The 15,329-nt window shown below is 34.5% G+C and overlaps 1 protein-coding gene across 1 annotated transcript in view; it reads right to left on the bottom strand.

The window, feature by feature from the left end:
- Positions 1–15,329, bottom strand: part of GUCY1A2 (guanylate cyclase 1 soluble subunit alpha 2) — a 425,928-nt gene that overhangs the window by 200,615 nt on the left and 209,984 nt on the right. The gene's annotated exons all lie outside the window — the stretch shown is intronic.

The raw sequence follows: 15,329 nt of genomic DNA, 5'->3' as shown, positions 1-15,329 counted from the left end.
TAGATTTAATTGATATTTATAGAACATTCCACCCCAAAGTGGCAGAATATACTTTCTTCTCAAGTGTACATGGAACATTCTCCAGGATAGATCATAACTTGGGTCACAGATCAAGCCTCAGAAAATTTAAGAGAATTGAAATAGTATCAAGCATCATTTCTGACCACAACACTATGATATTGGAAATCAATTACAGGGAAAAAAAACTGAAAACAACACAAATACATGGAGGCTAAACAGTGCGCTATTAAATAACCAAGAGACCCCTGAAGAAATCAAACAAGAAATTAAAAAATACATAGACAAAGGACAATGAAAACATGATGACCCTAAACCTATGGGACACAGCAAAAGAGGTTCTAAGTGCAAAGTTCATAGCAATTCAATCTCACCTCAAGAAGCAAGAAACACCTCAAATAAACAATCTAACCCTACACTTAAAACAACTAGAGAAAGAAGAACAAAGAAAACCCAAAGTCAGTAGAAGGAAAGAAATCATAAAGATCAGAGGAGAAATAACTGAAATAGAAATGAAGAAAATAATAGCAAAGATCAATAAAAATAAAAGCTTGTTGTTTGAGAAGGTAAACAAAATTGATAAACCATTAGCCAGACTCATCAAGAAAAAAAGGGAGAGGATGAAATTCAATAAAATTAGAAATGAAAAAGGAAAAATCACAACTGACAGTGCAGAAATACAAAGGATTTAAGAGACTACTACAAATAACTATATGACAATAAAATGGACAACCTGGAAGAAATGGACAACTTCTTGGAAAATTAAAAATTTCCAAGACTGAACCAGGAAGAATTAGAAAACATAAACAGACCTATCACAAGTAATGAAATTGAAACTGTAATCAAAAATATTCCAACAAAAAAGAGTCCAGGATCAGATGGCTTCACAGGCAAATTCTATCAAACATTTAGAGCAGAGATAACACTGATCCTTCTCAAACTCCTCCAAAAATTGCAGAGTGAGAAACACTCCAAATTCATTCTATGAAGCCACAATCACCTTGATACCAAAACCAGAAAAAGAAATCAGAAGAAAAGAAAATTACAGACCAATATCACTGATGAACATAGATGCAAAAATCCTGAACAAAATACTAGCAAACAGAATCCAACAACACATTAAAAGGATCATACACCGTGAACAAGTGGAATTTATCCCAGGGTTGCAAGGATTCTTCAATATACACAAACCAATCAATGTGATACACCACATTGACAAACTAAGGAAAGAAAACCATATGATCATCTCAATAGATGCAGAAAAATATTTTGACAAAATTCAACACCCATTTACGATAAAAATTCTCCAGAAAATGGGCATAGGGCATAGAGGGAGCCTAACTCATAATAAAGGCCATATACAACAAACCCAAAGCAAGCATCATACTCAATGGTGAAAAATTGAAAGGATTTCCACTAAGATCAGGAACAAGACAAGGATGTCCACTCCCGCCACTCATATTCAACGTAGTTTTTGAAGCCCTAGCCATGGCATTCAGAGAAGAAAAAGAAATAAAAGGAATCTAAATTGGAAAAGTAGAAGTAAAACTCTCACTGTTTGTAGATGACATGATACTATACATAGAGAATCCTAAAGATGCTACCAGAAAACTACTAGAGCTAATCAATGAATGTGGTAAGGTTGCAGGATACAAAATTAATGCACAGAAATCTCTGGCATTCCTATACACCAACAATGAAAAATCAGAAAGGGAAATTAAGGAAACACTCCCATTTACCATAGAAACATAAAGAATAAAATACCTATGAATAAACCTGCTGATGGAGGCGAAAGACTTGTACTCAGAAAACTATAAAACACTGATGAAAGAAATGAAAGATGACATAAACAGATGGAGAAATATACCATGTTCTTGGATTGGAAGAATCAATATTGTGAAAATGACTATACTACCCAAAGCAATCTACAGAATCAATGCAATCCCTATCAAACGACCAATGGCATTTTTCACAGAACTAGAACAAAAAATTTCACAATTTGCATGGAAACACAAAAAACCCCAAATAACCAAAGCAATCTTGGTAAAGAAAATGGAGTTGGAAGGAATCAGGCTCCCCGACTTGAAACTATATCACAAAGCTACAGTAATCAAGACAATATGGTACTGGCACAAAAACAGGAATATATATCAGTGGTACAGGATAGAAAGTGCAGAGAAAAACCCACACACATATGGGCATCTAATTTATGACAAAGGAGGCAAAAATATACAATGAAGAAAAGACAGCCTCTTCAATATGTGGTGCTGGGAAAACTGGACAGCTACATGTAAAAGAATGAAATTAGAACACTCCCTAACACCATACACAAAAATAAACTCCGAATGGATTAAAGACTTAAATGTAAGACCAGACACTATAAAACTCTTAGAGGAAAACATAGGATAAACACTCTATGACATAAACCAAGCAAGATCTTTTTTGATCCACCCCCTAGAGTAATGGAAATAAAAACAAAAATAAACAAATGGGACTTAATTAAACTTAAAAGCTTTTGCACAGCAAAGGAAACCATAAACAAGACAAAAAGACAACCCTCAGAATGGGAGAAAATATTTTCTAATGAAACAACAGACAAAGAATTAATCTCCAAAATATACAAACAGCACATGGAGCACAATATCAAAAAAACAAACAATGCAGTAAAAAATGGACAGAAGACCTAAGTAGCCATTTCACCAAAGAAGACAGACAGATGGCCAAGAGGCACATGAGAAGATGCTCAACATCACTAATCATTAGAGAAATGTAAATCAAAACCACAGTGAGGTATCTCCTCACACAGGTGAGAATGACCATTATCCAAAAATGTAGAAACAATAAATGCTGGAAAGGGTGTGGCGAAAAAGGAACCCTCCTGCACTGTTGGTGGGAATGTAAATTGATACAACCACTATGGAAAACAGTATGGAGGTTTCTTAAAAAACTGAAAATAGAACTACCATATGACCCAGCAGTCCCACTACTGGGCATATACACTTAGAAAACCATAATTCAAAAAGAGACAGGTACCACAATGTTCATTGCAGCACTATTTACAATAGCCAGGACATGGAACCAACCTAAATGTCCATTGACAGGTGAATGGATAAAGAAGATATGGAACATATATACAATGGAATATTACTCTGCCATAAAAAGAAACGAAATTGAGTTATTTGTATTGAGGTGGATGGACCTAGAGTCTGTCATACTGAGTGAAATAAGTCAGAAAGAGAAAAACAAATACCATATGCTAACGTATATATGTGGAATGTAAAAAAAAATAAAATAAAAGGTACTGATTAACCTAGTTGCAGGGTAGGAATAAAGATATAAACATAGAGAATGGACTTGAGGACACAGGGTGGGAGGGGGAAGCTGGGGCGAAGTGAGAGTAGCATCAACATTTATACACTACCAAATGTAAAACAGCTAGTGGGGAGCAGCACAGGGAGATCAGCTCGGTGCTTCGCGCTGATCTAGAGGGGTGGGATAGGGAGGATGGGTGGGAGGCTCAAGAGGGAGGGGAATGGGGACATATGTATGCATATGGCTGGTTCACTTTGTTTTCCAACAGAAACTAATACAGTATTGTGACACAATTATACTCCAATAAATATCTATTAAAAAATATAAAATAAGAACCATAGACATGATTAAAAGACAAAATACAGACTTAAAACTACTTCTCAAAAAAAGAGACATAATTCAGGCTTCTCTGGTGGCGCAGTGGTTGAGAGTCTGCCTGCTGATGCAGGGGACACGGGTTCGTGCCCCGGTCTGGGAAGATCCCACATGCCGCGGAGCAGCTGGGCCTGTGAGCCATGGATGCCGAGCCTGCGTGTCCTGAGCCTGTGCTCCACAACGGGAGAGGCCACAACAGTGATAGGCCCGCGTACCGCAAAAAAAAAAACAAAAAAAAACTTAATTCAAAAATGAAAAGGCAGGCCATAAATTGACGAAAATATTTGCAAAATATGTATCTAACAAAAAATGGTTAGTATAAGCATATGAAAAGATGCTCAACATCATTTATCATTGGGGAAATTCAAACCAAAACTACAATGAGATATCATTTCATACCCATTAGGATGGTTGTTATCAATGAAACAGAAAATAACAAATGTTGGCAAGAATGTGGAGAAACTGGAATGCTTGTGCATTGCTTACGGGAGTGTAAAATGGTGCAGCTGCTATGCAAAACGTTATGGCAGTTCCTCTAAAATTTATAGAAGCACTTATGATTCAGCAGTTCCACTCTTAGATATATACTCAAAAGAATTGAAAGCAGGGACTTAAACAGGTATTTGTACACTCATGTTCATAGTGGCATTACTCACAATAACCAAAAGGTGGAAGCAACACAAGTGTCCATCAACCAATGAATGGATAAACAAAATGTGGCATATACATACAATGGTATATTACTCAGTCTTAAAAATAAATTCTGATACATGCTACAACATAGATAAACTTTGAAAACATTATGGTAATTGAAATAAGCCAGACAGAAGGACAACAATTATACGATTCTACTTATATGAGGTACCTAGAATAGGTAAATTCATAGAGAGAAAGTAGAATAGTGGTTACCATGGGCTTGAGGGAGTACTGGGGAACTATTGTTTAATCAGTACAGAGCTTCTGTTTGGGATGATGAAAAAGTTCTAAAGATAATGGTAATGATTGTACAACAATGTGAATGTACTAAGTGCATTATAAATTGTAAAAATGATAAATTTTACGTTATGTGTATGTTACTACAACTAAAAAAAAGCTTTATGGTAAATGAGAGAATCCAAATACAAAGGACCACATATTCTGTGATTCCATTTATATGAAATGTCCAGAATTGGCAAATACATAGATTTTTCATCCAGAAAGTATATTAGTGTTTGCCTGGGTCAGGGGGACATAGGGGCATTGGGAGGCAATACCTAAGGGGTGCATTTCTTGGGGAGATGAAAATATTCTAAAATTGATTGTGCTGTTTTTTTGACATCTGTGGATACCCTAACAGCCCTTGAATTCTACACTTTAATGGGTGAATTGTGTGGTACATGAATTATATCTTTAAAAAGCTACTACAAAAATCAATCAATGTAATTCTTCATATTCAGAAAATAAATGAGTAAACCCATGGGAAAAAAAAAAAAAAGCTTTTGCACAGAAAAGGAAACCACTGACAAAATGAAAAGACAACCTATGGAATGGGAGAAAATATATGCAAATAATGATAAGGGGTTAATATCCAAAATATATAAACAGCTCATACAACTCAACAGCAGAAAATAAGACAAAACAAACAAAAAACGACTAAAAAATGGTCAGAAGATCCAAATAGACATTTTTCTAAAGGAGACATACAAATCATCAACAGGGACATGAAAAGATGCTCAACGTTGCTAATCATCAAAGAAAGGCAAATAAAAACCACGATGAGGTATCACCTCACACCTGCCAGAATGGCTATCATCAAAAAGACCACAAATAACAAATGTTGGTGAGGCTTTGGAGAAAAGGGAAACCTGGTACACTGTTGGCAAGAATGTAAATTGCTGCAGCCACTGTGGAAAACAGTATGGTAGTTCCTCAAAAAACTAAAAGTAGAACTACCACATAATCCAGTGATTCCACTCCTAGGTATATAGCCAAAGAAAGCAAAAAAAAATTAATTTGAAAATATATATGCACCCCAATGTTCATGGCACCACTATTTACAATAACCAGTACACAGAAGCAACCTAAGTGTGCATCATCAGAAGAATGGATATTGATAATGAATGGATATTGATTATATATCTTATATATATGTGATATATATACATACATATATATATATATCTCACAATGGACTACTTACTATTCAGGGACAAAAAAGAATGAAACTTTGCCACTTGCAATAACATGGATAAACTTGGAGGGTATTATGCTTAGTGAAATAAGTCAGTCAGAGAAAGGCACATGCTGTATGAAATTACTTATAAGTGAAATCTAAAAAGTTCAACAAACTATTGAATATCACAAAAAAAGAAGCAGACTCACAGATATAGAGAACAAACTAGTGGTTGCCAGTGGGGAGAGGAAATGATGGAGGGACAAGATAGGGATAGGGGGTTGAGAGGTACAAACTGCTATGTTTAAAATAAATAAGCTACAAGGATATATTGTACAGCACAGGGAATAGATTTTAGAATAACTATAAATGGAGCATAACCTTTAAAAATTATGTCACTGTTGCACACTTGAAACATATAATATTGTAAATTAACTATACCTCAACTTAAAAAAAAGAAAAAAAAGAAAAAAAAATTTATAACGAAAATAATATAAAATTATGCAGAAATGTCAAGGTTAAAAAACTTATACCAAGCTTCATTTCAAAATGGAAACACTGGGTATTATTAACCACTCTGTAAAATATTTAATAGAAGCCCTATAAATAAAAGAAAGAAAATTGAAAATCAATACAGACGAAAAACAACATCCCAAAACACTTCATTAAATTCAGCAAGAAATTCATCAATTTTGATTTCTGCTTGGCAATCCAAATTGCTTTAGCCTTCTAACTGTCTTCAGAATTTGTCACAACACTAAAAGAAAATGTTCTCTGAATACAGAAGGATGCCATATTAGAGTGTAAAAAAATAAACATTTTAGCTTTAGCTTCACAGTGTTGGTCATAGATCTTGCACAATCCAATATTACTTTAAGAAACACTGTTATCTTCATAAATTGCATATTGTAACAGGTTATTCAGATTAAAATGATCTATGAAGGCAGAATATGGATCCATCTTCAAGAATGAGGATCCATGAGGACCCAGTGAAGATGACATAAATAATGCATTTCAGGGAGCTATCTTTTTTGCCTCCTCTTTTTACCTTTCTCCCTACTCTGCCTTCACAGTTTTCTCTGGCATAAGATGTAATTCTAATAACCTGGAAAAATGAACCTAAGGAAATAAGCATTTTATCTATTTCTAATAAGCACTGGCTATACAATATTTATATACATACAAATACATGGACATATCAGCATATACATATAAAACATACAACCACTCACCATATATGCTCAGATCAGCTATTTGAGAAAGGGTAATTAACATTTATATTTACTACAATGGACTAGACACTGTCACAAGCATTTTTACATTCATTTAGTTTAAAAGCTTAAAAAAATAACTATGAACATAGATAATTTTTTCTTTATTTACAGGTGGTGCAACTGAAGCACAGAGATAAAATAAGTGGTTAAAGGTAGAAAGATGAGAACTCCAAATAATGTACTTAAGATAGCACTGGGATTCCACAATTTTAGCTAAATGGAATGAGAGTGATGTGGAGAAGAATACATTCTCTTCTCTTTTTCTCTCTTATCTCCAGCCTAAGCACTTGACAAAAGAAAAACTACAAATGAGACAAAACCATTGTCAGTTAATTTTTAGGGCATTATGGTATTTTGAAACTGACAATATAATCCCCCCAGTAGAAAAGTTATCAGAACAAAACACTTATCTTTGACTTTCACCTTCCTTCTAAAGAATATAAATTAGTTTTCTACTCATTAAAATTGTGCTAAAAAAATACTATTCCTGCTCTGCAAATAGGTTCATCTGTACCATTTTTCTAGATTCCACATTTATGCATTAATATACAATATTTGTTTTTCTCTTGCATTAATGTATGATATTTGTAACTTCCATCCACGTTTCTACAAATGACCCAATTTTGTTCCTTTTAATGGCTGAGTAATATTCCATTGTATACATGTACCACATTTTCTTTATCCATTCCTCTGTTGATGGACATTTAGGTTGCTTCCATGCCCTGGCTATTGTAAATAATGCTGCAATGAACATTGGGGTGCATGTGAATTTTTGAATTATGGTTTTCTCAGGGTATATGCCCAGTAGTGGGATTACTGGGTCATATGGTAGTTCTATTTTTAGTTTTTTAAGGAACCTATTTTCAAGGCAGGAAAAGAGATGCAGACTTAGGGAATGGACATGTGGACACAGGGTGGAGGGGGGTTGGGATGAATTGGGAGATTGGGATTGACATATATGCACTACTACATGTAAAATAGGTAGCTAGTGGGAACCTGCTGTATAAAACAGGGAGCTCAGCTCGGTGCTCTGTGGGGACCTAGATGGGTGGGATGGGGATGCGGTGGGAGGGAGGTCCAAGAGGGAGGGCATATATGTATACATATAGCTGATTCACTTTGTTGTACAGCAGAAACTAACACAACAGTGTAAAGCAACTATACCCCTATATATATATATTACTAATTCCAAAACATTCTGTAGGCTTCTATGAGAGTCATGCCCTGTTGTCAAATGAGTGAGTCAAAAATGTTTATTGAATGAGTGAATAAATGAACTGATTATCTTACTTCAGAAGTTCCTCTCTTCTAGACTTACTAGAAGACACTGTTATCTTATTTCCAATAATATAGCTGCAAAAGTAAATGGCATTGACATTGATGGAAGCCACTAAAAAGAACTAGTATAAATCTTTAGTAGTTTTCAATTTCAAAAGTGTGCACTGATCAATGAAGCAGAAAATATGTAAATCTTAGGGGAAAATGAACCAGTCACTCTCTACTAAATGGAACTGGTATTTATTGCTGGAAAATGGAGTAAAATATATAAATATTTATAAAATTCTAAGAATAACCTAATACCTAAGTACTTTAAAGTGCTATTTTATCATAAGGCAAAATGAGGGGGAAAGGAAGCATTTCATTTTGTTTTTTCCTGCAAAATCCTCAATTCACACTGAAAGTATATTCTTGACATTCTACTTCGTTTTCTGAAGCCTGGCTGAAGTCCAGTGAACAGTGGTTTTAGTAACTCCATACTAATCAAATGTTAAGACAAATCAAACTTCTTGAGGCATAGTGTTCTGTAGCTTTGTAACTTTATATGAGAAACATCTGCTTTCAGCTCTTATCAGGGAGGTTAAAGATGGAGATTCAAGTCTGAAAGAGGTCCTTATCAAGTTTACAAAATGCTAGCATATCAGTTGTGCAAAGCCCAAGTGGTCTTCACCAAGATGTCTGAATCCAAAGAGTTTGTCTGATTCTCAATTTCCCTGCGATATTAACAAGTTCACTCAAAACTGAACTCTGATCACCTTATACATAAACCTTTCCATCATGGATATTTAACATCTACTTATATAAATTAAGTGGGATACATGATCTTAATGGTTTTTCTAGCCCTTTATTGGTATTGTATTTATGGAGGTTTTGAGCTTGTAAAGTCAACAAAGTGCTTCCACTGGTCTTTGAGATTTTCAGAACTCAAGGTGTTCAGCAATTTTCAAATTTTATTCATGCCAAGAGTGCCCCCAAATACAGTCAATTTATTTTCAAGAGTGGATAGAATGAACCTGATAACTCTGGCTTCTCTGTAGGTTTAATTTCTGTTTTAGAATTTAAAAGCTCAGCAGACATCTCTATATTCCTTTGAGGTTGCCATATTTGGTTTCCCTTTGACTCTATAGTGGAGGTTGTATGCATCCTCTGACTCCAAGTCTTTCCTGCCCAGGGAAAAGATGCTAGTTCCCATCAAAGTTTGTCCTGATGCCTATCTTCATACTTGTTACCTGGTATCCAGTTCCCATAATCTTTGTGTCCAGTCCCAAGGTCTTGCATTCCCTAAGAGTAAGCCTGGATTTCTGTTCCTTCTTACTTTGCTGGACTCAGCTCTTCCACCTGGACTTACAATACTTGTATTCCCTTGCCAATATGAACTTTGTGTTGTTGGTTTTTAGATCTCAACATCAGATTCCATGATCTAACAAAATTCTGGTCCTGGCATGTCCTGGTTGCCCCATCCTGTCTTTCTACTCTTTCTTCCCAACCCAAGCCTGACACTGATACTCAGCGTTTAACTCTACAAACATTTGTAAACCAGGTTTGGAGTTTGTGATGGGAATGCCTCTCTACTCTCACCCCAGGAGAGGAAAGTATTTTATTACTAACATGCTTTAGAGTTGCCTGGCCAAGGTGATTTTAAAAAATATCAACTTTTATTGTTTCATTCTTTTAAAATTATACTCCTTATTGCCTGCACTTGGGATCACTGATCCCACTGTTTCCTTGGTACACTACTTCTCCATAAGAGAAATTAAGGGAGAAGATGCTAGCTAGTTTCTGACAAAAAGGGAGTATGGCAAATGGAAGAGTCCCTAACTTTTAAAGATGCAGCTTCTCAGAACTCTGAACTATTTGCGACTCAAGAGATGGGAGTGGAATTGGGTTATGTTGTCATAATGTTTTCCTTATCATTTGATAGTACAACTATAGTTACTGATCACGTAAAATAGTTTTGAAACAGTTTCCACTTTTGCTATTATTTGATCTTTGTCTAGATCTTTTTCCACAGCCTAAAACTTGTGGGAAAATTGGAGATTTTTAGAATCAGACAAGTGTCGGTTCAAATTCTGATTCAATAGCAATATTATCTGGATTATTTAACTTCTCTGAAATTTAGATTACTTATCTGAAAATGGAGATAATGTAACAAGTCCACATGTTAGTCATGGAGTATTAAATGAGATCATATTTTATTCTTTTCTAATAAGCACTGAGTACACTTTATTTATGTACATACAAAAACATACAAAATAATCACATAATACATACACACTCCCATATGTCCAAATGTACCTATCTGAGAAAAAAATGACAACTAACATGTCCATTTACTACTATACACCAGGTGCTAATCTTAACTTTACAGTTTATAGAACGGGAGGGAAATTAAGAAAGTGTTAAAGGTGAAAAGGTGAGCGCTATAAGGAGTGTATTTAAGACAGTACTGGGAAACTGCAGCCTTGGCTGAATGCAATAAGAGGAGCATGGAGAAAGATTCATCGTCCTCTTTACTTCTCCTCTATTTCAAACTAAAGGGCTTGGCAAAGACAAAAATATAAAATGAGGCAAAACTCACATTATGTTGCTTCAACATCCAATACTATTATTACTACATTTAGTTATTATTTATTATTATCTATATACAATTGACTTAAATAGTTAGAGTTACTTGTTCTTTATTTTATTTATTCTCTACCTCCTATAAAACCTGAGGAGCAAAATATTATACAATATATTATGTTGACTATTTGCTGAATATTTGCTTTTCTAATTATGAGATCAAAATTATAATCCATGCTTCCTTCAATTTATCTTGTTCTTATTTAGCAGTCATACACCTGTAACATCTTGCCAGTCAAGCATTTTTAAAGACTAATTTTCTCAATGCTTGCAATATGCACAGTAAAATATACAGCATCTTCCTTAACCTCCTACTTTATAGGAAGCTTGATTATTTTAGCAGAACCTTCTTATTATGGCCTAATTTTGTTAAATTCTGTCATTATAATTCATCACTGCATCATATCCCTTATGATAGGAAAACATGAGATAAGATGATCAAGAGAAGAGCAACAAATAAATTTAGAGACTGGAGTCTTGTTGCATGTAACAGACTTTGAATGCCCCCTGTGAAGCCCTCTCTCTAGTTCTCTAGTTCTTTTTTCTTAACATTCAGCTTTACTTGGTTTCCTTTCACTTTTCTAACATAAAACAAAAGTGAGTTATCCCTTATTTATCTCTGTGGTATAATTATTCCACCAAAAATTCTACACATACTTTAAATCCAACAAAATACTTATGAATTTTATAAAATCAGCAGATTTATAATCCTTAAAAAAATTCTGTCATCTTTGGGATTTTTTCAATAGCAATTAAAATTTTAGCAAATAGTTCTTGGTATAAAATAGCACTCTGTAAATATTCTAGAAAATAAGCTGGAAAGATTACAATAATTAGAAACCTTAAATTAGGCTGGTCAGATCGAGAATTTCTAAATTATATACCTCTAATGTAGTTATCATAATGTATTGATACTTCATTTTATCCTAAACAAGGGTAATATTCTCTTTATTTGTCCTTCCGTCTCTCTGGCCATATCATTAATCTGGCTTCAGCACATATTGTGTTTCCCGGTCTGGATCCCCCAGATTCAACCTCCATAAGCCTGAGTAAACATCAAAGCCACCATATACACCTATCATACCAGATACATATACACACTAGTATTGGAGATACATTAAAAATACCTGGCTCTGTTGATGGTTTCCTTTGCTGTGCAAAATATTTTAAGTTTAATCAGGTCCCATTTGTTTATTTTTTGCTTTTGTTAACATTAGGAGATAGATCCCCAAAAATATTGCTGAAATTTCTGTCAAAGAATGTTCTGCCTATGTTTTCCTCTAGGAGTTTTATAGTATCCAGCCTTACATTTAGGTCCTTAATCCATTTTGAGTTAATTTTTGTATATGGTGTTAGAGAATGTTCTAATTTCATTCTTTTACAAGTAACTGTCCATTTTTCCCAGCACGACTTATTGAAGAGAATATATTTTCTCCATTGTATATCCTTGCTTCCTCTGTCACAGATTAATTGACTAAAACTGTGTGAATTTACTTCGGGGTTCTCTGTTATGTTCCACTGATCTATGTGTCTGTTTTTGTGCCAGTACCATATGGTTTTGATGACTGTAGCTTTGTAGTATAGTCTGAAGTCAGCTATGGAGTTGTTTCTTCTAGCTCCATTTTTCTTTCTCAAGATTGTTTTGGCTATTTGTGGTCTTTTGTGTTTCCACATAAATTTTAAAATTATTTGTTCTAGTTCTGTAAAAAATGTCATTGGTGTTTTGATAGGGATTGCATTAAATCTATAGATTGCCTGATGTAGTATGGTCCTTTTAACAATATTGATTCTTCCAATCCAATAACACAGTATATCTTTCCATCTGTTTGTGTCATCCTCAATTTCTTTCATCTGTGTCTTATAGTTTTCCGAGTACAGGACTTTTACCTCCTTAGGTAGGTTTATTCCTAGGTATTTTATTCTTTTTGATGCGATGGTAAATGGAAGTTTCTTTAATTTCTCTTTCTGATATTTTGTTGTTAGTGTATAGCAATGCAACAGATTTCTGTATATTAACTTTGTATCCTGTAACTTTACCAAATTCATTGATGAGCTCTAGTAGTTTTCTGGTGACATCTTTAGGTTTTTTATTTATAGTATCATGACATCTGCAAACAGTGACAGTTTTGCTTCTTCTTTTCCAATTTGGATTCTTTTTATTTTCTTTTCTTCTTATGATTGTCATGTCTAGGACTTCCCAAACTATGTTGAATAAAAGTGGTGAGAGTGAACATCTTTGTCTTGTTCCTGATCTTAGAGGAAATGCTTTCATCTTTTCACCATTGAGTATAATGTACGACGTTAGTTGTTGGGTTTTCATATATGGCCTTTTTCATGTTAAGGTATGTTCTCTCCATGCCAATCTTCTGAACACAGAAGATATTTGCAAATGATATGACCAATAAGGGGTTAAAATCCAACACATATAAACAGCTTATAAAACTCAACATCAAAAACACAAACAACCTGATTAAAAATGGGCAGAAGAACTGAATAGACATTTTTCCAAAGAGGAAATGCAGATGACCAACAGGCACATGAAAAGATGCTCAATATTGCTAATCATAAGAGAAATGCAAATCAAACCCACAACAAGATATCACCTCACACAGGTCAGAATGGCTATCATCAAAAAGAAAACAAATAACAAATGTTAGCAAGGATGTGAAGAAAAGGGAACCCTCTTACACTGTTGGTGGGAAAGTAAATTGGTGCAGCCACTGTGCGGGTAAATTGGTGCAGCAGTAACCAGTTTTGAGGTTGCTCAAAAAACAAAATACAGAACTACAAAATGATCCAGCAATTCCACACCTGGGTATATATCATAAAGAAACAAAAAGAGTAATTCAAAAAGATTCTTGCACCCCAAAGTTGCTAGCAACATTATTTACAATTGCCAAGGAATGGAAGCAACCTAAGCGTCCATCAACAGATGAATGGATAAAGATGTGGTATATGTAGACAACAGAATACTACTCAGCCATAAAAAGAATGAAATTTTGCCATTTGTAGCAACATGGATGGACTTAGAGAGCATTATGCTAAGTGAAATAAGTCAGACAGAGAAAGACAAATACTGTATGATATCACTTACATATGGAATCTAAAAAATACAACAAACTAGTGAATAAAACAAAAAAGAAGCAGACATCACATATATAGAGAACAAACTAGTTGTTACCAATGGGGAGAGTGAACAGAGGAGTGGCAAAATTGGGATGGGGTAAAAAAAGGGGTACTGTGGTACTGTATAAAATCATATGTATGAAACTTTTGAAAACTGTAAAGCGCTACAGGATTTAAAGGATCGTACATTCAATTAAAAAAACAAATTAAAAAAACACACCTGGCTCTGGTATCGTTTTACCTTATAATTTATTGCTAAAATTTCATAAGAAAGTTCAGTTTAAGAGAATCTGTGAACCTAACTGTTTTGTTTACTTTTCAATATATATATGAAATATGGAAAGCAGAGTCTTGAGTACCTGAGAATGAGTAGATCCATTCTGTAATTTAAAACATGCTGATAATTATTTATAACTATATGAACCTTATCAGTTTAATAAAATATAGGAAAATTTGAAGTCATTCAGTATATTCCCACAGATTTTCTTTTTCTGTGAGGTGTCCTAGCTTATCTCCAGGGAAGGAAGACTTGACGTCTGTAAAATGAACTGTATTTTTAAAACTTGAAATTGTTTTTGTACCCTCAGAAGATATCACATTTTTTCTTTTCTCAAAGCCAAATTGATACTTATATTTAAATCAGGGATTTCCATGTTTTGCCAGAAAAGAATCTATTTTTCATGCTCACTTAGTTGCACAGACTTAGAGCCACAAAAACATATGACTACTTTAGCTGAAGGAAACTAACACTGCAAATCAATGATTTAGAAGGAAGTGATTGTGGTTGCAGAGCTTGGTGCAATAGTGCCCAAAGTCTGGAGAACTCTTTGGTGGTCCAGTGGTTAAGACTCCATGCTATCACTGTCATGCAGGTTCAATCCCTGGTCAGGGAACTATGATCCCACAAGCAGGGTGGCCAAAAAAAATAGTGCCCAAAGTCTGAAGGAAAAAGAGTGCTGGAAATTCAGGACAATCTGCTCTCTCTTCTGGAATTGACAGTGATAGACTCATCATGTCTCTGGTTTAGGACCAGACATTTGGCTGCCTATGCCATAAATTACATAAAAATAAACTATAAGGAAGTTAAATATAATTTATAAAAACTCTTATTTTGTATAACAAAGCAAATCCTCATACATATGTCACACTGAGGGTTTACCACTCAGAAGAGG

This window comes from Pseudorca crassidens, chromosome 9 (genome assembly GCF_039906515.1).
Source record: "Pseudorca crassidens isolate mPseCra1 chromosome 9, mPseCra1.hap1, whole genome shotgun sequence".
NCBI lineage: Eukaryota > Metazoa > Chordata > Mammalia > Artiodactyla > Delphinidae > Pseudorca > Pseudorca crassidens.
This window is presented reverse-complemented; position numbering and strand designations above follow the sequence as displayed.